This window comes from Gracilinanus agilis, chromosome 4 (assembly GCF_016433145.1).
Source record: "Gracilinanus agilis isolate LMUSP501 chromosome 4, AgileGrace, whole genome shotgun sequence".
NCBI lineage: Eukaryota > Metazoa > Chordata > Mammalia > Didelphimorphia > Didelphidae > Gracilinanus > Gracilinanus agilis.
Window position 1 is genome coordinate 430,892,844 of NC_058133.1, and position 23,632 is coordinate 430,916,475.

Consider the following 23,632-nt stretch of genomic DNA (forward strand, 5'->3'; position numbering starts at 1 on the left):
GAGAGAGAGAGAGAGAGAGAGAGAGAGAGAGAGAGAGAACGAGAACTAGGGCTTTGGAGATTCCTCTGCTTCAACTGGCCATGCCAGTGTTTCTCTCCCGACTGTGCGGCTCCAGCAGGGTCCCTTCCTCCAGACTACCAGTTTTCGGTCCATGGCACTCTCCTGTTCCAAACCTGAGTGCCCCAAACCAGGCTGACAAATTCTAAGTGAGAGGCACACCCGCCTTGTGAAATCTACTAAAAAGGAAAACCACATAAAGACAGAGAGAACACATTTTTTATTTTACTTAAGCTTCTCAAAACACAGGCTTTTCTCCATTTCCTTCTGACAGTGACCACTTTTAACCTACAATGAAACCAGACTGTTCCACAGTCACTGACGTCAATGGGCTTTTTGCCGGAGTAAGGACTGTACAAAGGCCCTGAGGGCTTGATTCTAATCTCAGACATGTGGACACACAGCATCTCTTCATAACCTGAATAACTGGCGGCTACATATACGAATGCAGCAATAGATTTTTTTTTTCAAATTTTACTATGCACACATGTACATACCTCTATGAATAAGATAAAAGAAAGCAAAAAAAAAAAAAGTTTAAATCCCACTACTGCTATTCAGAAAATAGTCCATTGTAATGACAAGAAATCAACTCAAGATAAACCCCAAATTGACTGGCAAAATGAATCATAGAGCTGGAATGGATCTGGCTCTCACCTACTCTCCATCTCCTTCTTTCCTTATATAGATGAAGAACTTTAGGTCCAGAAGGATAAATTTCTTGCTCAAAGTCACACTGCTAATTAGGGCCAAAGCTTGGACTAAAATTGGCTCCAAGACTGATTTCTAATGCATTGTACTTTCCATTACAATAAACTAGGAAAATGACAATATCTTTCTAAATACTTAAATTCATTTAATTAAAAAATAATAAGAAATACAAGGAAGTAAAAAAAAATTCAAGCCTGAAGAATGGCACTCTTTGAAAGAACTATTCATATAGTGGGCACAATACATTCTTGTTGACTACATGAATTATTTTGGCCTCTAGCTCTTCTACCTACCCACAATCTATTTAAAAATAAACATTGCAGTTTATCCTACTCCTTACTACAACATTATTTTCTCCTTATCTCATCTGCTTTAGAACCAAATGTATACAAAGGCTCTGATTTCTTTAACAGGCAGAATTTGACTCCTTGCCCCAAGACTAACATTGGTTAAAAAAGTCAGGCATTGATGCTAATCATTGATAGCACACTTGGAAAAAGGAATAGTTCTATTCCAAAATCCTGGGAACTAAAATGCATTTGGAAGTCTGGTGCTATTCAAAGCTATCATGAAATTTTAAATTATTTTCAATTCAAAATCCAAGGTGATTTTTAAGGTAAAGGCTCATGTATATATAGTAATTTACTAAACAAAATATCTGACTTTAGGAAAGAATTAAAGCTTAAGCAATGCTGTAAAAGCTAATTACTTAGGTCTTTTGCAACTTTGCAAACTAGTATTTTTTAAATAAACAAAATAAAACAAACCAACAAAAAAACAACTTACCAACATAATATTGTAACATTTAAAAACTTCAGTAATGTGGTAGTAAATCATGGTGTGTGGTCTATAACAGTGAAATCTCTTTTTCTCTATCCCTTTTTCTTCCCTTCCTTCTCTCCTTCCCTTCTTCTCCATTTTCTAACCCATCCCCTTTTAATTACATAAGTGAACTTGGGAACATTGGTTCCCAATAATAATGTGTTCTGCTTCCTTCACCCAGGTTTTCTATTGAAGGCTGAACATAAGCATCATCATTTCATCAAAAGTTAGTGGAATACCACTATTTCATGGATCAAACCATATCATTAAGAAGCCTATCATTTCAATTCCTTTTTGATGTTCCTCCATTGGCTACCTGAGATGATATGATAAAGGTACGTTATTAGGAATAGTCATGCATTATATATTTCTTCTAGTACAGAAGTTAGAACACTAGTTCTCTAGTTGATCTAACACAGTGATATACTGGTCTGAGCTTCCTTTTTTTGAAGCTGCCCTGGAATTATAACACATTTTCATATTCAAAAACTCTGTACCTCCCTCTGAAGGTCATATTGTACCTTCTCTTGACTCTTCACCTGTCAGTGTCCTTTGGCTAAAAGTTATAAAATCTTACGGGATCTTCCCTCTCCTAAATGATTTTCTAGTTACTCTTTCTATCACACTGCCTTTGAAGACACTATTCTCCATCACTCTTAAACAACTACCTCATCATTCTCTTCCTCTGAGCTGAAATCCAGTCTCAGACATTTACTAGCTGTGTGACTCTGGGCAAGTCACTTAGCCTCTATTTGTCTCAATTTCTTCATCTATAAAATAGGGATAATAATAGCTGTTGTACACAGAAGAAAAACATGTCCTTGATCACATGGTTCAATGGGGATATGATTGGGGATGTAGACTCTAAATGATCACTCTATTGCAAATATTAATAATATGGAAATAGGCCTTGATCAATGATACATGTAAAACCCAGTTGAATTGCTCATTGGCTACGGGGTTGGGTAGGAGGAAGGGAGGGAAAGAATGTAAATCATTTAACCATGGAAAAATATTCTAAATTAATTAAATAAATTTTAAAAATAGCTGTTGTAAAGATTATTGTGAGGGTTGTTATGAAGATCAAATGAGAAAATAACTGTAAAGTACACAGCATAGTGGCTGGCACATAGTAAGCACAACATAAATGTCAGCTATCACCATCATTATTATTACTGCACTAGTCCTCTTCATTAATATTGGGTTATCAAAGAAGAGTTTTTAAGTCCTGGGCTATTGAGGCTGGTTGCAAATAGTTTTATTCATTTTTAACCACTTGAAGATAAAAAATTAGGTCATTTTAGGGTTTAGAGTCAAGAGGGATGCTAGGAAAGATCTTAAATTACCTAACAAGGACCTCTTAGAAATCATTAACGAATATTGTCCTTATGTACCTATGAGAAATTTGTTGATATTTAGCCAGAAGAATTGTAGCCAACCTTTTACCTTGTTTATATATTCAATTCAACCACTTTATTTCAAACGAGGTAAATGCCCAATCTCACAAGAAGGGGCCATATACAAAACTAAAATCATTTTGATAAAGATCAACAACCATAAACTATATGTCAGATGCTATGTGCTAAGCATTGGGAATAGAAAGAAATATAAAAGCAGTCTCTGACCCAAAGAACGTTATGATCTAATGAGGGAGAAAATATGTAAATAAAATAGAGACACCCAAGATCCATACAGAGTAGATAAGAAAGGAAGTCTCCAACACCTTGGAGGTGAGAGAGATGAAGAAAGAACTCCTGCAAAAAGGCAGCATTATGGCATTTGAACTAGGTCTTGAAAAAAGCCAGGAATTCTAAGACATGACATTGAGAGTATTCTAAGCATGAGCAGGAGCCAGTGCAAAGTCACATAGACCAGAGATGAAGTATCATGCTCATGAAGCAACCAGAATATGAAGTAAAGTAAAGAATAAAAAGAGTAGAAAGGTAGGTAGAGGCTAGCTTATGAGGAATTTAAAATATCAAATAAAGGATATTTGATGCTACAAGCAACAGTGAACCAGTGGATTCCTTTTCTTTTTGGAGTAGGGGGTGGGAGTGACATGGTCATACTTACACTGTAGGAAAATCCCTGGCAACTGTATGATGGATGGATTAAAGTGAGCAGAGAGTTGGGGCAGAGAGATGAATTAGGGGGGCATCGTAATAGTTTAGGCAACAGATGAGGAAGGTTTGAACTAAAGTAGTGACTTGTGGAAATGGTGAGAAGGAAACATGCATATGAGATGTAAGGTACAGACAAACAACATCTGGCAACAGATTTGATATCTTGGTAAGTAGATAAGGTAGCAAACCTAGGTAACTGGGAGGATGGAAATGTCCTTAACAGGAATCAGGAAGTTCAAAAGAGAGTATGATTTAGAGGAAAAGGAAAATGAGCTCCATTTTAAACATTGTGTTTAAGATGCCTTTGGGATATATTATTCTAGACGTCCAATAGGCAGTGGATATCAGATTAGATTTCAAGAAGGTGACTATGACTAGAGATGTAGCTCTGTAAACCATCTGCATAGAAATTAATAAACATATAAGAACTAATGAGTTCACCCAGTGAGATAGTAAAGGAAGAAAAAGGGAAGAGGGAAGAGCCTGGTTGGGGGGGAAGTAGGAGGGATAGCCACAAGTAGTGGATATAACATGGATTAAGATCCAACAAAGGCAGTTGAGGAGGAGTTTCCAACTAGTAATAGGAGAACCAGGAGAGAAGAATGTCATGAAAACACAGAAAAGAATATCCAAGAGTAGAAGGTAATAAACAGTGTCAAATTATCCAGAGGGCTCAAGTTATCAGAGAATTAAGAAAAGGCCATTGTTAAATTCGGCAATCAAGAGATAAATGATAACTCTGGAGAATGTACTTTTAGTTAAATGATAATGTTGGAAGCTAAAAGGCAGCAAGTTTATAAGAGATTGAGAGAAGAGAAAGTCAAGGTACCGATTGTAACTTTTTCAAGAAATTTAGCCATGAAGGTGAGGAGAGATATAGGATGATAGCTAGCAAGAACAGTATTATTTGATGAGGATTTTTTTTCTAAGGATAAAAACCTTGTGGACATGTTTTTAGGCACCAGGGAAGCAGAGTAGTTAGAGAGAAAAAGAAAATTAGAGAATGGAGATTATAGGGTAAATTTGTTGGAAAAGATGAGAGAATATGGTATCAAGGATGAGTCTAGAATGGTTTTCTTTGGCAAGGAAAAGGTGCAACTCTTTAAAGAGTGGAGTGAAGATGGAGATAGTAGGAGATGATATCTGGAAGTATGTGGTAAAGAAGATGAGAAAAGAAGGAACTTTTGATAAGTGGTCTCAGTTTTTTTGATAATGTCCTCATCAAAGCAACTTTTAGTTTTCATGATTTCCTCCAGCTCCTTTTAGTAGTATGTAAATAAAAGGAAAAGAGAGAAGACAACAGAGGTTGGTGTTTGCTAAATTATGGTGAGCAATAGGAAAAGGTGTGTATGTGCTGGTCGGGGAGAAGGGGTGAAGGAATTCAAGAGCAGAGAATAGTATATAGCTGAACTATTTCAACAATGAGTTGAGTTAGGTAAAGGAGATTGTAGCTAGTGCACAGGTGATGGCCTAGGAAAGAATGAAGGTGGGAGGGGAAATAGCAAAAGTTTTTTTTTAAGCTTTTAATATGGGCTGGGCACTTTGGTTTTTATAGATGTTATCTCATTTTATCCTCAAAGTGCTGCTATGATCCTTATTTTACAACTGAGGAAACTGAGAGGTTAAAGTGATTTGTCCAGGGTCAACCAGCTAGAAAGTGTCTGAAACTGGATTTCAACTCATTTTCCTAATTCCAGGGCCAACACTCTACCCACTTTGCCAACTGGATCTAATAGGTTGAACAATATCAACAAAAATATTACTTCTACTGTGGCTTTCTCTGTACACTGTCTTTTCTCTTAAAAAATGCTTGAAGTGCTCAACAGTAAGAAATTGAATTCTTAAGTCACAAAATCAAATGACAAAATAGAGCTGGCTAGGATAATTCAGCTCCAGTGGACTCAGAAAACACATGGCTCCAGGCATTTTTCCCCCTAGCACTTTATGAAGGCTGCCATACACATATGCAAAGTGCTCACACACATTTGTGAGGCATGGAGTAAACTCAGCTGTAGCAGTGTCATGTACAACAATATGCTGTGCTCCTAACAGAGATTCTGCAGGAGCCTGAGAACCGGCTCAACTGCTCCGGCTCTGGGCCAGCAGAAACTGTGGGTGGTTGCTGGCTCCTTTCCTTGAACAATAACCACAGCCAGATTAACAGAATTGTACAATGGCATCAGTTTTGGAAGGATCCACTTGGGCTTTTTCCAAAGAAAGATTGTACAGGATGGTGGCAAAGGAGAAAAAAAAAGTCAGTGAGTAGAAGATAATCATCTTCCTCTGAAGGCCAAAGAAGGTTTGTGCTATAATGCAAAGATCCTTAGAAGGGGGATTGTCAATAGTCACAATAGCAACAAAAGTAATAGCTTTACCTTGGACAGTCTTCATGTGGCATTTTTTCCTAAAAGGGTTCATAATGGTTTCATGCATATTATTTTATTTATTCTCATCACATCAGCACCCTGAGGTAGATCAACTACTACTGGTTGCTCACAAAAATACACAAGTAAAAGCAAAGAAGAATTTTGCCTAAGGAAGGCCTATTGCCTGGGTTCCATGAATAGCTTTTACAGAACAGGAAATATCACTGTTCTACAGTATATAGTTGAAGACTGACAGATCTGAAAAACAAAACCAAATAAAAAATGAAACCAATAAAAATGTTCCTATAATTAATTGGATAATAATTAATAATTAATTAATTCTTAAAGAAAAATGGACATATAGTTACAGTTCATATGCCAATATGATCCAAGAAACTAAATCACGATTCAATGAAAACACTTTGTCCTGTTTGAACAATTGTTTACATATATATATGTATATATATGACATATATATGTATGTATGTATGTATGTATGTATTTTTCATTAGCCTCTCTTTTCTGCTATTCTGGTTTACTTCTTATCCTTCTTATTTCTCTTGTTTTATTAAATCATTGGTCCTTCACTGTATAGTCTCTGAAGAGTAGGGCAAGTTTTTGTGGATGAGCCTAAAGTAACTAATACCTGTGTGCTACTGAAAAAAAAGTGTTTAGAACATGTAAAGCATTGTCAAAAGGGAAAAATCACCAGATACAAGAAACCTGGGATGACTGACAACAAGGAAAGGTGCTGCTCTTTGGAATGGGTGGTCAAAAAATTGCATCAAGAAAAGAGGAAGAAAATTCCACATTTTATCAAAGGTCTGTGTTTGGTAGAAGATTCATGGGATTTAGAACTGGACAATCTGGACTCAGTTCTGACTGAAATAGGAGATCAGAAATAAATCACTTATTACTAAAACTACCTAATTTACAGGGTATTTTTACTATTTTCCAAGTCAGTTATTTTTTCAATGAGGTATTTCATATTTTCTTCTACTTTTTCATTATTTTGATTTTGTTTTATTTCTTGATGTCTTGTGAAGTGATTAGCTTCTAATTGCCTATTTCTAATTTGTAAAGAATGAATTTCTTCCATGACCTTTTGATCCTCCTTTTCCAATTGGTTCATTCTTCTTTTCAAGTCATTCTTTTCATACATTGACTTTTTCTCCTCATTTTCCAGTTGGTTAATTCTGGCTTTCTTATTTGATTTTTGAATTCCTTTGTGAGCTCTTCTAGAACCTGAGTCTAATTCCCTGGATTTTTTAAGGTTTTGCTTGAAGTTCCTTGGATCCTGTCAACCTCTGTTGGTTCTGTTCTTTGATCTTTATCCCTGTAAAAATAATTTACTTGGAAAATAGATCCATGAGAGACAATTTAAGAATTATTAGACTACCTAAAAGTCATGATTTAAAAAAAAGAAGCCTAGATATCATACTACAGGAAACTATCCAAGAAAACTGCCCTGACATTCTTGAACAAGAGGAGATTGAAAGAATCCACGGATCACCTCCTACATTAAGTCCCCAAATAACTCCCAGGAATTTTATAGCCAAGTTCAAGAGCTCCAAAACCAAGGATAAGATACCTCAAATAACTAGAAAGAAAAAATTCAGATATCAGGGAGCCCCATTTAGGATCACATAGGACCTGGAAGCCACTGCAATGAAGAACCAGAAGGCTTGGAATATGATATTCTGGAAGGCAAGGGAATTGGATTTATAACCAAGAATAAACCACCCAGAAAAACTGACTATATTCTTTCAGGTGGAAGTGTGGGCATTTAATAAAATAGAAGATTTCCAAGCATTCTTTAAGAAAAGACCAGACTTAAGCAGAAAATGTGATGCCCAAATACAAAATTCAAGAGAATCATAAAAAGATGAATAAGAAGGAGAAAAAAATTTAAGATCTTCAATAAAAAAGGGCTTATATAAATTACAGGCAAAAACCAATGCAATTTACCACTGAAAATTCCAGGGCCTTGCTAAAAAAAGGGCCCCTGGTTTTTCTTAATCTTATTCTGAACTAATAACCTGGCACTCCTGTGGAAAAGTGTCAGTAAAGGTTGTTATGCCCCTGACCAGGTTTTAAACAACCCCGCCCAACAAAGTCACCCAAATTTAAAATACACTCACAGCCTTAAGAGTTGACTTAGAGTAAACTCTCATTTTGCTAATTGTTGTATAAAAGTTCATTTGGAAAGAGGAAAGAATGCCCTTCTTCTATGCTTCTTTGCAGACATGGGGGATTATGAGTGTGGGATATCTTCTGTCAGACTTTTCCTCTCTGTTGATTGGTTGATTCAACTGCTTATCTTTTTTTTTCTTCTTTACTACAAGAGATTGCTCTCTGGGAGCAATAACTTAGAAAATGTAGACAATATAAAAAATAGAGGATATTTATAAAATATTTTTAAAAGAAAGAGAAAAAAGAAATGGCAAGAGGAATAATAATCTTAAGGGAGGTGGTAAGTGGATAAAATTCTCCTTTCATCTGTGATACTGAAAGATTTCAGGAATTACTCATCTACTTCTATGAAGTTATCCTGTTTCTCCAGGTCAGTCAAGCCTTTCAGTGGTTCCCATTTTTAGTCACAAAAGAGAGACAGACAGACAGCTGCTTGCAAAGAATAGCCTAATATTTAATTTTTAAAGTTAATTATTACTATAAAAAATAAATGCAAATGACATTTGACCTGAGCACAGAGCTCTTACTGGGCATTTTCCATTCACTGAGACATAATTCTTAAACCAGAAATGGCTAGTAGCCATCAAAGGTACTCTTTTTAAAAATTTAGTACACTAAAGAAGCCCAAATTGATTTTATGATATGATTTTTCATTCAGAATGAATTGTTACATTCATACTGACCTATACCATAAGGAGTTTTCAGATTTTAATTCAGCTACATGGTGCAGTGGTTAGAGTGTTAGTCGAAAGTCAAGAAGACTCATTTTCCTGAATTCAAATCTGGCCTCAGGTGTTTGCTAGTATGTGACCCTCTGTAAGCCACTTAAACTTGCTTGCCTCAATTTGCTTATCTGTAAAATGAGCTAGAGAAGGAAATGGTCAGCCATTCTAATTTTCTCTTCCTTAGAAAATTCCAAATGTGGACATAAAAGACTCAGACATGACTGAAAAACTACTGAATAGCAACAACCTCCAATCCTCGGTAGCATCTTAGCTGTATAGCTCTTTATGCCTTATAAAATCCTTTCCTTACCATAATCTTGTGAGACAAGTTGAACCCTACCTCATATCAATAAGAAACATGCATTTATACTCTCAAGCCTTAGGCTATATCAGAGCCTTTTTGGTCTAGAATAACCTTGGGAAATTTGCTTTAGTCTACAGTTCCCTAGGGCATATGTTTCTCTTCTGGTTTGAAGAAAGAGTCATTAGGGTCTGGAGAAAAGATTTTAAGGGGTTCTAAATCACTTAGGAATGGGGAACTCCCATTAGCTTCTACATCCCAGGAAGCCATCTTAGCTAGATCAAAACTCCATGGGATAAGTACAGAGGAGGAGGGAAGAAGTAGATAGAATCTGCATGCAAAGTTCCTGCTTGGAAATTTTCTGGAATCACTATGGACAACTGCCCAACAGTGCTGGTTGGCTTCCCAGGTCCCTGTACTCTTCTAGAGCTGAACTAGATTTATAATAGCTAATAATAGCTAGCATTAATAGAAATAGAGGGCTTTAGGGTTTACAAAGTGCTTTACATATACTATGTCATTTGATCTTTACAATAACTCTATGAGGTAATTGCTATTATTACCCCTATTTAATAGATGAAGAAACTCAAGAGTGAGAGAGATTAAGTTATTTGCCAGGGTCATACAGCTATTAAGAGGCAGAAGCTCAGGTCTTCCTGACCCTAAATCAAGTGTTGAGATGTAGTCCAGGGAGGGGTGCTCTCTGTGCTGATTACCATGAATGTCATATTTGAGGGGAAAAGGAAGGAGAGGGGGAAAAGTATTTATTAAATGCCTATTATGTACCAGGCACTTCACAAATATCTCATTTGATCCTCACAACAACTCTGGGAAGTAGGTGCTATTATTATCCTCATTTTACATGTAAGGAAACTAAGGCAGACAGAGATTAAGTGATTTATCCAGTCATAGCCAGAAAGTGTCTGAGGTTGGATTTGAACTCAGGTCTTCCTGATTCCAAGTCCAAAGTCTTTTTTTTTTTCTTAAGCAGATATCAGTTATATTTATACCAGGACTTTTTGGTATTCCTTCCCTCTCCCCAGTAGCGTGGGTTGTGTTTAAATGGTTAATGCAGCATTTCTAAAGCCAGTTCTGAAAAATTTACTCACAGTTATTTACTGGGCATTAACAGTGTACTTGTCACCATATAAAGAAGGGGTTACTGCTCTAAGGTTGCATAATAGCTATTGGAGAAAGAGAAAAGGAAAACACAAAACCAGCTTGGTGGTGAAAAGGTACTTAAGCTTGCAATATGCAAAAGAAGAATCCAGCTAGCTCAGTACCTACACAGTTTCCAATAAATGTGCTTCAATAAATGTTTCCTACTGATGACAGCAATGATTAATTGACAATCTTTGCAATGAAAGTCTCTTTGCCAGCATAATTTGGAGTTCAAGGAAGAGTATCTAGAACCCTGGAGACCAGAATAATGAGGCAAAAAAAAATCCAAACGTATACAAGTCATTAGGAGAGGGGAAAAAGGGATAAATGGGGATGGGGAGAGTTAGGGAAGAGTTTGGCAAAAGTGAAAAGTCTTTGAGGATGAAAAGTAGAATCACCATAAAATAGGTCCTAATAGGGCTCTCTGTCGGTGCTCTCTACTCCTCCTCTTTGCACTGGTGTAGGGAAATATACAAAACAAAAATCATTTATGGGTAATATGCGTAAGATGTGTGAGGAAGCATAAAAAGCAGGGCTTATTCACACAAGAAGCTAACATTTATCTACCACATTCAAGTTTGTCAAGTGTTTTACATGCAAATTTCATTTCATCTATACAACGAACTCTGGGAGGCAGGGGATCTTCTTATTTTCATTTAAGAAATGAAGAGCCTGAGGCTTAAACATATTAGTTTGTGCAGAGTTCAGAGTTGCACAATTAGTATCAGAGTCATTATTAAAATACAGATCTCTTAGACTCGAAATCTAGCACTCTGTCCATGATTCAGTTCTGCCTTATGTCTGCCTACACTGAAACATTTGGTTTCAAAAAAATAAATATTGGAAAGTAAGTAGGGCTATGTTAAAAAAAAAGTAAAGTCAAGGGTCCTTAGGTGGCACAATGGAGGGTAGAATGCCAGCCCTCTGCAGTCCAGAGAAACCTCCTCTTCCTGAATTCAAATTTGACCTCACTTGCTAGATGTGTGACTCTGGGCAAGTTGTTTAGCTCTGTTTGCCTCCGTTTCCTTACATATAAAAAGAGTTAAAGAAGGAAATGGCAAATCACTCCAGTATCTTGGTGAAGAAAACCCCCAAATGGGGTCACCAAGAATTGTACATGACTGAAAATGACTAAACAAAAAGTGAAAAATATTTAAAATGAAATAACTTGGTTATATTAAGCTTAAAATTTATTAATCACTTCTCTGTACTTATTAAGATATCATTGGATTTTGAGAATTTCATGAAGAAGTCGATATCCCTTGACCTTGAGTAGGGCTCTATGATAAAGATATGGAGTTAATATAGATTCTTAAACATTTTAGTCAGGAAACTAGAATTCTAACCTAAGCATTGTCACTAACTGATAGAGTAGATCCTTAAGCATTTAATTTGATTTATTTGAGCCTCCATATCCTCATCTAAAAAAAAATGGGAAAAGTAGACTAGAGTCACAGAATCATAGATTTGGAGATAGAAAGGGTTTTAGATATAAAACACCTTCTTCTTGAAGACAGGATTCAAATCCTCAAAGTAGTTAAATGACTTGCCCAAAGTCATGCAGGTTAATGATTAGAATGGGATTAAAATGTGGTCTTTTTACTCAAAACCCAGTGTTTTTTGCTATAATTTTAATCACATATATGCTTTTTAAAATCTGAACACCTTCTAAGTACATTTGAATTATAACAGTGAAACCAAAATGCCCCACTTGTCAGCCTGCTTAAGTAAAGTAAGACAGAAACCTAGAGATTCAATTTTCCAGAGTAAACATCTGTAAAAGGATGAGGAAAATCAGGATTTTATTTTTCCTTCTGTTGACAGGGACTACCAAAAATATTAACCCTGGAACCATGTACTTTTCATGCACAAAAAAAATTCAGCCCCTGGAGCTGTGTGTGCGTCAAACATTGGGCAGATTTGGACCAATGCTGTAGTTAGACATTTTTTCCACATCTACCATTCAGTAGATTCCAGAAATGCCTTGTTTTTGGCTATTTGAAAGACAAAATTGCCCTTGGGAACAAAGAAACCTGCTGGAAAGGAATACACTCCCAAATCTCCCAACTTAACAGGGACTGATAAAAATTAAAAGAAGAAAGGGAAAAGGAATGAGATGGGGGACAACATATTTCTTTGTCAAGAACAAGAGGATCTGGGGGCATGTAGGAGAAAGGGAGGAGAAGGCAAGAGGAAAAGAAATTAATTTTAAATTTCCCTGACAAAATGCACAAGTATCCTAGAATTTTGTGTGGAGTAAGGGAAGAAGGGGTTCCTCCTTAGGACAGTTGTTCTCTCAGCAGGCTCAACATCTTAGAGTGCTTAGATCAGCATCCTCCCCGATGAAATCACACAAATTACTTAAGAGAAGTTATTTATTCTTGCAGGCTTATTTTGTTCCAGTATGATGGTAGAGTTTCCTTTTCTTCTACATACCGGAAATATGAGTTTAATTGAACATTAAACACACTTTTTGATAATATAATTCCTTCCCATGCCACACCTACTTTCCCATCCTAAACTTAATCTCCTGCAGCATACCTTTGCTAGATGGGAAAAACAAAACAAACAAAGAAACAAACAAAACTCTGTGGTCTGAAAGAAAGAACCAAAATATGGGCCATTCATAAAATGAAGACCTAAAATACTGGGATGTCAAGGTAGAAACACTATTCTTTTGCCCAGCAGTAGAAGGCAAACATGAAAGACCATTTTCTCTGTTGTCATTATCAAAGGATGAAGTTCCTCCTGGAAGTGTTGGCATGGAGACTTGAAGCTTCAGTTAACAACCTCTGAATGGTTACCAGTCATAATGTTGTAAATTTGCATTTATCTGCACCCAGAAAAGTTTAGGCGCAACTCAAAATGTACCTGGCACACACTCAGGGGCACTGGATGTGTCATTCCATAATGTTGGCCATAGATAGAACAGAAAGCCTTTGTAATCTCAGTGAATTACAGACATGCCAAAGTTCATTTCTGTCTTTCAAAAACAGGGTGAAAGGGGCAGCTCTGTGAATCTGGAGATAGAAGGTCCTGGGTTCAAATCCAGCCTCAGACACTTCCTAGCTGTGTGACCCTGGGCAAGTCACTTAAACCCCATTGCCCAGTCCTTACCAGTCTTCTGTCTTAGAACCAATACATAGTATTGAGGGAAGGTGAAGGTTTTTGTTCCATTTGTTTTTTAAAATAGTATCAGATTGGCTTCATTATAGGATTCCTAGAAAGAGTGGAGAACCACTGCTTCCTTTCCTTCCAAAATACAAGCTACTCTGAAGGTCTCAGGGTGAATGTCTGACAAAATCATTCCTTTTTATTGTTTTTCAGTTTTAATTTAATTAAGAAAATGCATGTGATGTTAACATATGGATTTTAATTTACTTAGCATGCAGTCTCTGGGGACACTAGGAACTACCTGGGGAGTGGGATCCCCTATTCAAGCACCAAATTTAGGCACCCTCCTGATGAACCCATAGGGATGCTGAGGGAGCCACAGTTTGCTCAGACTAAGACTTCATCCTCCTCCCTTTTGTTTTTAGGTTAAGGAGTACCCTCAGAGCTGATCTTTCAGCACTGATAGCAAAACGGAGGCTAATATATCACTTCAATATGGGCACACTCTTACAACTTCACCTGTTTCCTTGTATTTGGAATCACAGGACTTTTAACTCACTCTATAAGTAAAAATCACTGATTCTCATTTGCTAAAATGGGGGAGAGGGGTTTCTAGCATTCTTTTTCCCCCCAAATATGGATTTAATATCCTTTTACTCTTTATGGCTAGGCAACTGAGTGGCACAGTGGATAGAATGTCAGGCTAGGATCCGGAAGGCTCATCTTCCTGAGTTCAAATATGGCCTCAGATACATGCTACCTGTGTGACCTTTGGGGAGGTCACTTAACTCTGTTTGCCTCAGTTTCCTCATCTGTAAAATAAGCTGGAGAAGAAAATGGCAAATCACTTCAGTATCTTCCCAAATTAGTTCCAAATGGGTCCAAAAAGAGTTGGATACTTCCGAAAATGAATGAGCAACGACTCTCTTTACAGTCTGTAAATGAGTAATTCCTTATTTAACATCACCATAGATTTAAAAAAGGAGGGGAATGTTTCTTTGGATTTTCTGTAGAGAAGGCAGTAGTGAGTGAAACAGCGAATACCCTGAGGGAGTAGGTTCCCATGTTCCCTCCAGTTCTTTCTCCATCCTTTCCTTTACTAGAGAACTCTAACATTAGATTTATAATTTTCTAGAATGGTGCTGTGGAAAGAATGCATGATTTAGAGTCAAAGGATGTGGATTTGAGTCCTAGCTCCACTTCTTATTACCTATGTGACCTTGGGCAAGTCGCTTAACCTCAACAGAACTGAGTTTCTTTTATTTTGAAAATGATGGGGTTTATCTCTAAGGTCTCTTTCAGTTCTAATCTCTAATTCTATGATAAAGCTACTGGGGAAATTTTTGTCTGTAGAGGTAGAAAGTTGAGGATTCCATTAGAGCTCTGTACACAGGGCTACCAGATGACATAAAATGTTGGACTGAACTTATCAAATGACCATTTGGCCATGTCGAATTTCTGTCTTGACCATCATTTATAATTGATTGAATCTAGCTCCTCTTTTTCTCTTGCTTCTCTTTTGTGACATTTCCACCTCCCCAAGTACCACCACCCTGAGGTTAGAATTCAGATGCAATGGCTCTACTTGTTTATGTGGAAGGAGAGATAGACAGGAGAGAGATAGACAGGAAGAGAGAGAGAGATAGACAGAAAGAGAGAGAGAGAAAGGGGATATATCTTAGTAAATATTTTGCATTTTTCATATTCTTCTCTTTTTTTCAATTTTATTAAATGGTCACAGACTAATCTCTCTTAATTGGATTCCTGGTCGAACTTTCTAAAAATTTGTTTTTTCCTTCCATTTTTTCTTTGTTGTTTTACAGATGACAACATTCATGATTCACCTTCACCTAAGCAATCATTTACAAACAAGTCTATATTCTAAACCAGTGATATTCTTGGTTTTCACTTGGCAAGAATGTTGGGTTTGCTAGTGGAAGCAATTTTAAGGTTAGTTTTCTTATAATGGTGATTGATTTACTTAAGTCAAATCTCTATAGGAATGGCAAGACTATATTAATATATTTTCTTTTATAAATTTATCATTTTCAGTAGCATCAGATCATTTAAAGGTGTCCTGTAGGAGTGACCCCAATTGCATGTCATATTATCTTCTCATTTTTATTCTTTTTAAATTTGGTAGAATTTTGATATTGATCATTACCATAATAAGTCAATAGTTTTACCCTATAGGGTTCAGAAATAACTCATATCAGAATCTGTTAATTTCAATTCTATATACAGTATAAAAATTTCAATTCTGTTAAAACACAATTTACTTCTAGAATGCTGAAAGCAGCCATCAGGAGAAAAAATTATATCTTTAAGAACAAACATTTGCAAAAGTGAAAGGGAGAGAATAATAAACTTAATATACATTTAAAAATTAGAAGCCCAGTAAATAAACAAACAAAAAATAAGGGGAAAAGAAGAAAATTTTAAAAAATAGCTAAATTGGAGATGAAAAAATCCTATAAAACTGATAAAAAATTAAAAGCTTTTTCTTTGAAAGAAATAAAAAAGAGGATAGAAAATAAAATCAACAAAATAAAAATTATCAAAATAAAATCATATCAACAAAAAAAGAATAGAATAATTATTAGAATCTTACTATGCATAGACGGCAGCTAGATTGTGTAATGGATAGAGCACTGAGCCTGAAGTCAGGAAGACTGAAACCCAAATATGGCCTCAGACAGTATATGATCCTAAGCAAATCACTGATCCTAGTTTGCCTCAGTTTCCTCATCTGAACCAGAGAAGGAAATGACAATCCATTCCTGTATCTTTGCTTAAAAAAACAACCAAATGGGGTAATTTAGTATCAGACATGACTAAATGAACTGAATCACAACAAAATTATGTATAGAAGTTTATTTTCAAAAATAAAAAGTACTCAAACTAACAGAACACCATATAAAGAGTTTAAATAATCTAAGCCGAGAAAAGGAAATACAACTAACCAAAAGAAGCTAAAGAAGAAAAACTCCTGGTCCTGAAGTATTTATAAGAGAATTCTATTTGATGTTTAAAAAACAACTAATAGCAATAAATTATTCTCAAAAATTAAAAAAAAGAAAGCACCCTATCAGGTTAATTGCATGAGATTAATATAATCCTAATATCTAAACCAAGGGAGGATATAAATAGAAAAATAACTATAAACAAATACAATGAATGAATTTCAACTAAAATTTTAAATACAATTCTGTCAAACATGCTATAACAATTTAAGAAATTATTCATTATAACCAAATTAGATGCGAGGATAATCAGTATAATTAATAATATTAAAAACAAAAGTATCCTGACCCACATGATTATCTCAATAATTTTAGAAAAGTGCTTAAATGAAATACAACATTCATTTGTGCTAACAATACCAAGAAATTTTGGCACAGAAGATACACAGAGGTTTTCTCATTAAGTAAAGAAGCAAAGCAAGGATGCCAAACCTCTTTACTATTATTTGAAATAAAATACTAGCAGTAGCAATAAAACAAGACAAAGAAAAGTATAAAAGATGGGCAAAGAAATGACATAACTATTCCTATTTGCTATTAGTATGATAATTTACTTTAAAAAAAAACCTAGGGAATTAGCAAAAAAAACTAAGATAATGCAATGCTGTGCTATGCTTACTGAAGAAAATATGTGTACAAGAAAGAATATTGAATTTGGAATTAGGAAGACTTCCATTCAAATCCCACTTATGACATTTACTAGCTGTGTGATTTTGGCCAAGTCACTTAACCTCTACCATCCTTGAAAATTTTCTTAGAATTTATTAACTAATTTGTAGATTAACTGTGATTTGTCAGGAGAGGAAATTTTCAGAACTGGAGTTCCCAACACTGCCAACATAAAACATATACTTTATTTTTATATTCTATACTGAACACATCTGATCCTTCCCAACTTTCTCAAAAAATTGTATATGACAAGTAGGCATGAAGATTCTGTATTTTCTGTATTTTTAACATCTGAACCAAGTTTTGCAATATACATTTCATAGTAATCTCTTATGTTCATCATTGTATTCATGCTACTAAGTATACATTGATTTAATTTGTTGGTTCTCCTTTAGTTCTTTAGAGAAGTTTAAAAAATTTCCTGATCATCTTCAACAGATGCTGGTACATAAGGTTTGCTTGGCTCCATCATGCTCTTTTTGCAAAAATTTAGTGGATCACTGCCATACAAGAAAACCAAGTGTTCCAGGAAATGATGGCTCTTGTTGCCTTTGGGCAAACAATAAAACTTTCTCTGCCAGTCTCTTTATTTACCTCTTCAAGGAGAACTTGTGAACCTTCATTCCATCTAAGAGCAACTTCCTTTGGCCTTTTGGTTTTATTTACACAGAGAATATCAAGATTGATAGGATTTTGATTCTAGCAAAATGTCTACTTGTTCATCCCGTGGCAAAGATTTCACATATAGATTACCAATAACTAAAGCAAAGTTTATAGAAGGTCTAAAAAATTGCATTATTTTTAGCATGTTTTACCTTTCCCTACCACTCTCCTATAAATATTTCTAAAGTAAAAGGAAATCTCACAAGCCTGTATTTTGTATTTTTCTTTGATCCAGGGGTTGCTCTAGTCAAAGAATTCATTACCAAGTGACCAGTCTGTTGGTCCTGAGCTTCTCTGTAATTAGCTAGACTAGTCCTCAGAAGATAGTTATAAAGTGTTGGCAATACTATGACCAAAGTCTTTCCAACATGGCAAAATCTACTAGAGCTTATACTCTGTTGGAATAAATAGAAAAATGTCCACAATGAAACATCACGATGGACCTTGTGAAATGACAAAAGGTATGGATTGGTGGGAAAACAGCTAGACTGGGAGTCCTAATGACCTGGGTTTAACTCTTGCCTGTGCCATTTAAGCTTTGGAGCTAGAGGCAATTTACTTTAAATCTCTAAGCCTTAGTTTCCTAAATTTGTAAAATGAATATGATAACTATTATAAATACAATTTTGCTATAATAATATTATTTTATAGAAATTCTCTTTCTTCCTAACATAAGAACCAACATGGAAAAAAATGAAAGAGGTTACTCTACCAACATTTACATCATACTCCAAAAATAAAGTCACTCCATTAACTCATTCATTAGTTCATCCATTCAAAAGAATGAATACAATAGACAACCAAGCAAGCAAGCAAAAAGCAGTTTATTAAGCAGCTACTATGTACCAGGACTGTTATCAGAATATAAAAACAAAACTGAAAGTCTCCTATCTTAAGTAACACACATACATATATGTACAGACATGTATATGCATGTACATACAAATACATGCATGTTTGTATAGATTATGTATGTATATGTACACACATACCCAAACAGATATAGATATAAATATACCAAATATACATATCCAGACATATACATGTAATATATAATTAAATGAATTATTGAAAATGAAATACATATACATACATATACACACATATACACACACATACATGTATACATATATACATATCAAATCCTATGGTTATCTTGGAAAAGAAAGTTCCATCAGCTGGTGGGGGGGGGAGAGAAAAAATAATACTGGAGCTATAAATTAAATATTACCTATAGTTATATTAGCTAACACATGTCCTCTTGACAACTCCATTGTCCTCTTGAACTTATACTCTTTAGTATAAACACATGGCAAAATCATTGAGTCCTAATTTCAGTAATTAGGGAGAAATGATCATAAACTCAAATTGCAGAGCAAAAAATATCCTGTATAATAATACTTTCAGATTTCTAGTTGGATTGAAGATTCAATTCAAACATTTGTTAAGCACATGATATGTTGATTCAAAGATAAAATAAAAACCATCCCTGTGCTCAAGGACTTTACTCTCTACTAGTCTCTTAGAGCTCTAGGAAAGAATATAACATGTATGGAGATTAATATGGCACAATGAAAAGTGAAGATGGTGAGAAAATTAATACTTAGGGGATTCATGGAGGAACTGGCACCTGACCTGAGTTTTAAAGGAAGCTTATGATTCTGTTTTTGAGTGTATATCTTGATCTTCCCAGGCACCATATTAGCTTTTACAGCCATTTAAAAAAATATTTTTGTTTGCTAATTTTGCTCAGCTTATTTCTTGACTTTAAACTTTTATGTTAAATTTGGGCTCTGCTCATCTGAGGGTGGAGAGGCACTGTCCCAAGCTTCAAGCATTTTTTTATGCTGCTGCTTTCAGTTATTTCTAGGGGGGTCTTTAAATATTCAGTGCTTCTAAGATGGTGTAATCTGGAGAAATGAATGTTGTGGTCACTGCTCTCTTGATCTCTACTGTGGTATTTACCTGGAAGGGCCTCTGGTTCCTTCCAGTCACAGGCAATAGGGATTGTTTCCACCTTGAAATTGAAACCTAGAACTCCTTATGGACTATAGAGTTCCCAGTCAGTACTAACTGCACCCAGTGTCAGCAAAGCTTCCACTGTTATCTAATATTTTTACTATCTCTAAGCTGAAAGTCCTGAAAGATTCTGCTGCTGGTGCTGCCAATTGTCATAGTCATCTTCAATGCCCACTGCTTGTGCTGCTGGCCGAGTATATTCTGGGTCAGTCCTTACTTGGATGCCAGAGACCTTTCCTGTCAATCTCTTAAACTGTCTTAGTATGAAAAAATGTTTCATTCTGAACTTTTGTTGGCTTTGCTTCTCCAAAATTAGATTTAAGGTTATTTTAAAGTTCATTGAATGGGAATGTTGGGAGAGTTCAGCTGGGTTGTGTGTCATTTAAAATCACTTGGGATACTTGGAACTACATTTCCCATGATCCCCAGTGGGTTTCCTGTTTTGGATTACGTATTGAAGGTGAGGGACTGTTTTAAATTAGGGGGAAGTGACTTGGAACTTCCTCTTGAGCTACCTGAGCGCGTGGAGAGAGGAAAGGTAAATGGCCGAGGGTGAGGTTGGAATAGGTTTCTTACAGGCGCGTGGTCAGTTTATCTCTATCAGCATGGCTTTTATTAAAATACTATTCTTCCTTTTGATTTCGGCCCTCATCATTTTTAATCATAACAGTTGCTACCTGTACTCTGCCATCTTGGGTCTGCCCTCCCAGAAAAGTTAAGATTCTGTATTAAAACTGAGGCTACAGTACATTCACGATTGGGGAATGGATAAAAGCCAATATAGAAAATTTTGGTATTGTATACTTTGGCAATCAATTGCATAAATTCAATATTGGAAAAATTTTTATCAGTTCAGTTGAAAAAACATAGGAATTTTTATTATATTTCACATTCAATAAGTCATCAGTATAACAGAGCTGCAAAAAAGAAAGCACTATGGGAGTAGAAATGCAGAAGAAAAATGTATTATTGATCACGTGGTTTGATGGGGATATGATTGGAGTTTTGGCATTAAAAGATCACTCTATTGCAGATATGAATAACATGGAAATAGTTATAGAATAAAACAATGGAAATTTTGAACAATGAAACATGTAATGGAACTACTTGTCAGCTCAGGGAGGGGGGAGGGAATAAGGGAGGGAAACAACATATATCATGTAACAATGGAAAATATTTTAAATAAATAAATTTTAAATTTTAAAAATTATGCCTTCAAATATTTTAAAATAAGTCATGTTCTTCTAAATTTTCTTCCACTATCTGATTCATACATTTAAATTTTTTTTTTAGCTCTACTGCCATCTTGGCTCTTAGTCATTCTGGGTTCCACACTTTCATATAAACATTTACAAAACGAAATGTACCTAGAGGATAACAATCTGGATTTTTAAAAGAATCTGAAAAATCATGTTTTATGAGGAAAGAGTAAAGAAAATCAGGATGTTTAGACTGCAGGGGAATTTTACAGCTCTTTTTAAGTATCCAAGTCTTATATAGAAGGGAGGTCAAACAATCTATAAAGCTTGAAAGGATAAGGAAAAGAAGTAACAAAAGGAAGCCTTGAAATGTTTGCTTGATGTAATCAGAGGCTCCCCAAAACAATAACTATTCAGAAAATGAATTGATTGCCTTGTAATTTTTTGTGATTAACCAATCTCTATAAATATTTACACATAATTATTTAAACAGAGGCTAAATGAACAACTACTGGGAATGTTGTCTTTTTTACTTTGGATTGTCAGAAAAATTGGATAAGTTGACTTCTGGAATTCCTTGCAACTCTAAGATTGACTGAATATGAATACCATCATTTCTCACCTTGGTTTTAATTATATACAATGAAGTCAGATATCAACAATATTTTTACCTCAAAAATATATCATTAAAGTTTTTGGTAAAGGTTGAGTCTCCTATTATTTTATCCAACCCATTTAACCCATCAATAACTTAAAGAAAAAGTACTTCCTGACTTTCTCCTTGACTTTGCAACATAGCAAACTTAGTATGTGAGTAAAAATACAAGAGAATTTTCTCCTAAGAAAGATCACTGAATAAAAAGAAAAAGAACTTTCTCAAATTCTCAGGAGATTACCTTTTTTTTTGGCATTCCCTTTATTTCCTTTTCATAGTGTAAGTACCACTTACAGGATATGACATCATAAATGGTTCCAGATCTCATCAGCAGTCTATGATGCATTAAAAAGCAATCAAATCCAGATGCCTGCTTGAGTTAAAAACTTCCTTCCTACAAAAAATGAACTGGACCCAAGGGATATTAGTTTATTTCCAACATATTCATTTAAACATGAGTAAAGTGCTGTGTAGTATTTTTGCCCATAGTAGCCACTTATTAAATAACTATTGAATTTTGATTCATTGCTTATGAACATTCATGAAATGCTTCATATTTTCCAAAACCAATGACCAATGAGAAGGCATATTGCTGAAGGAGCTGAGTCATGTCAATTTTGACATTTTTGCTGTAAATAAAACCAGAAGAAGAAAGTCATAGCAAATAGGTGGATGGCTCACAGGTACTCCTTAGAGTGGCAAATAATGGAATTGTGTGTCCAAAGGCTAAAATAAATATTATTTCATGAGATATTTTGTCTTTGGAATATCGTAGTATTAATGATGAGTATTTACACAAAGACCACCATAAAAATAATTGTAGTTTTTATACTAAAACTAATTGCTAAGAATGATGAAAAATTTGATGAACTTGACAAGAAGTTCCAAATGAAATCAATGTACATTCTAATATTTGGTGATTTTAATATAAAGACAAGAAAAGGTGAAGATGGGGAGAAATATATGGGAAAGCATAGTTCAGAAAGAAGAAATGGGACATATGGAAGAATCTTTATTCCTCTGTATCATGAACATTTTCTATGAGAGAGAAATTATGGTCAGTGGATATGGTTAGCACCAAAACAGATTAATTTTATCAGCTAGGAAAAGGCATGATATTGATATTGGAATTATCCTTGAATTATTTGTCTGTATACAGTCAGACCATCAACTTGTCAGAACTACCATGGGAAATTAAAAAAAATAATCATAATGATAAAAATAAATGGTGTACAGAAACAATTTAACACCAAAGCATTTAAACACATAACTGAAACTTTTTAACCTGGACAAAGGACATCAGAAATGACATTAATACCAAATAAAATTATTTTATCTGTAAGTTTAATTTATGTAAATTCACTGCTACAAGAGTTTAGAAAGTACCATAGTCATTTAGCATCTGACTAATTTGTCATATAAGGAGAAATAGTTGCTAAACCATAGTATAATGTGAGCTCTCTAAGGGCAGAAACTACTGTTTTTCTTATCTTTATGTCTGTAGGGTCCAGTAGAATGCTTTGTACAAAAGAAATACTTAGTGTTTGATGGATTGGATTGACAGATATCTCAGCTGTTGTACAATTCAGTGGTTTGATGGACAGTTTTTGTTTATTCACTTTATTATTATGAAATTATTAATCTAATTATTAGTCCAATGATTAAAACTTACCTTTATTAATTGTCATATTTAAAGACATAGAAAGAAACTGAGCTAAAGGACAGTGATGTGAATTTGGGCTGTAGGTTGCTAATCAATTACTGAAAGGAAGCAAAAGTTTCCCTTGGGAATCATTTGTAAAAATTATTGTGTCTAATTATATACACTGAC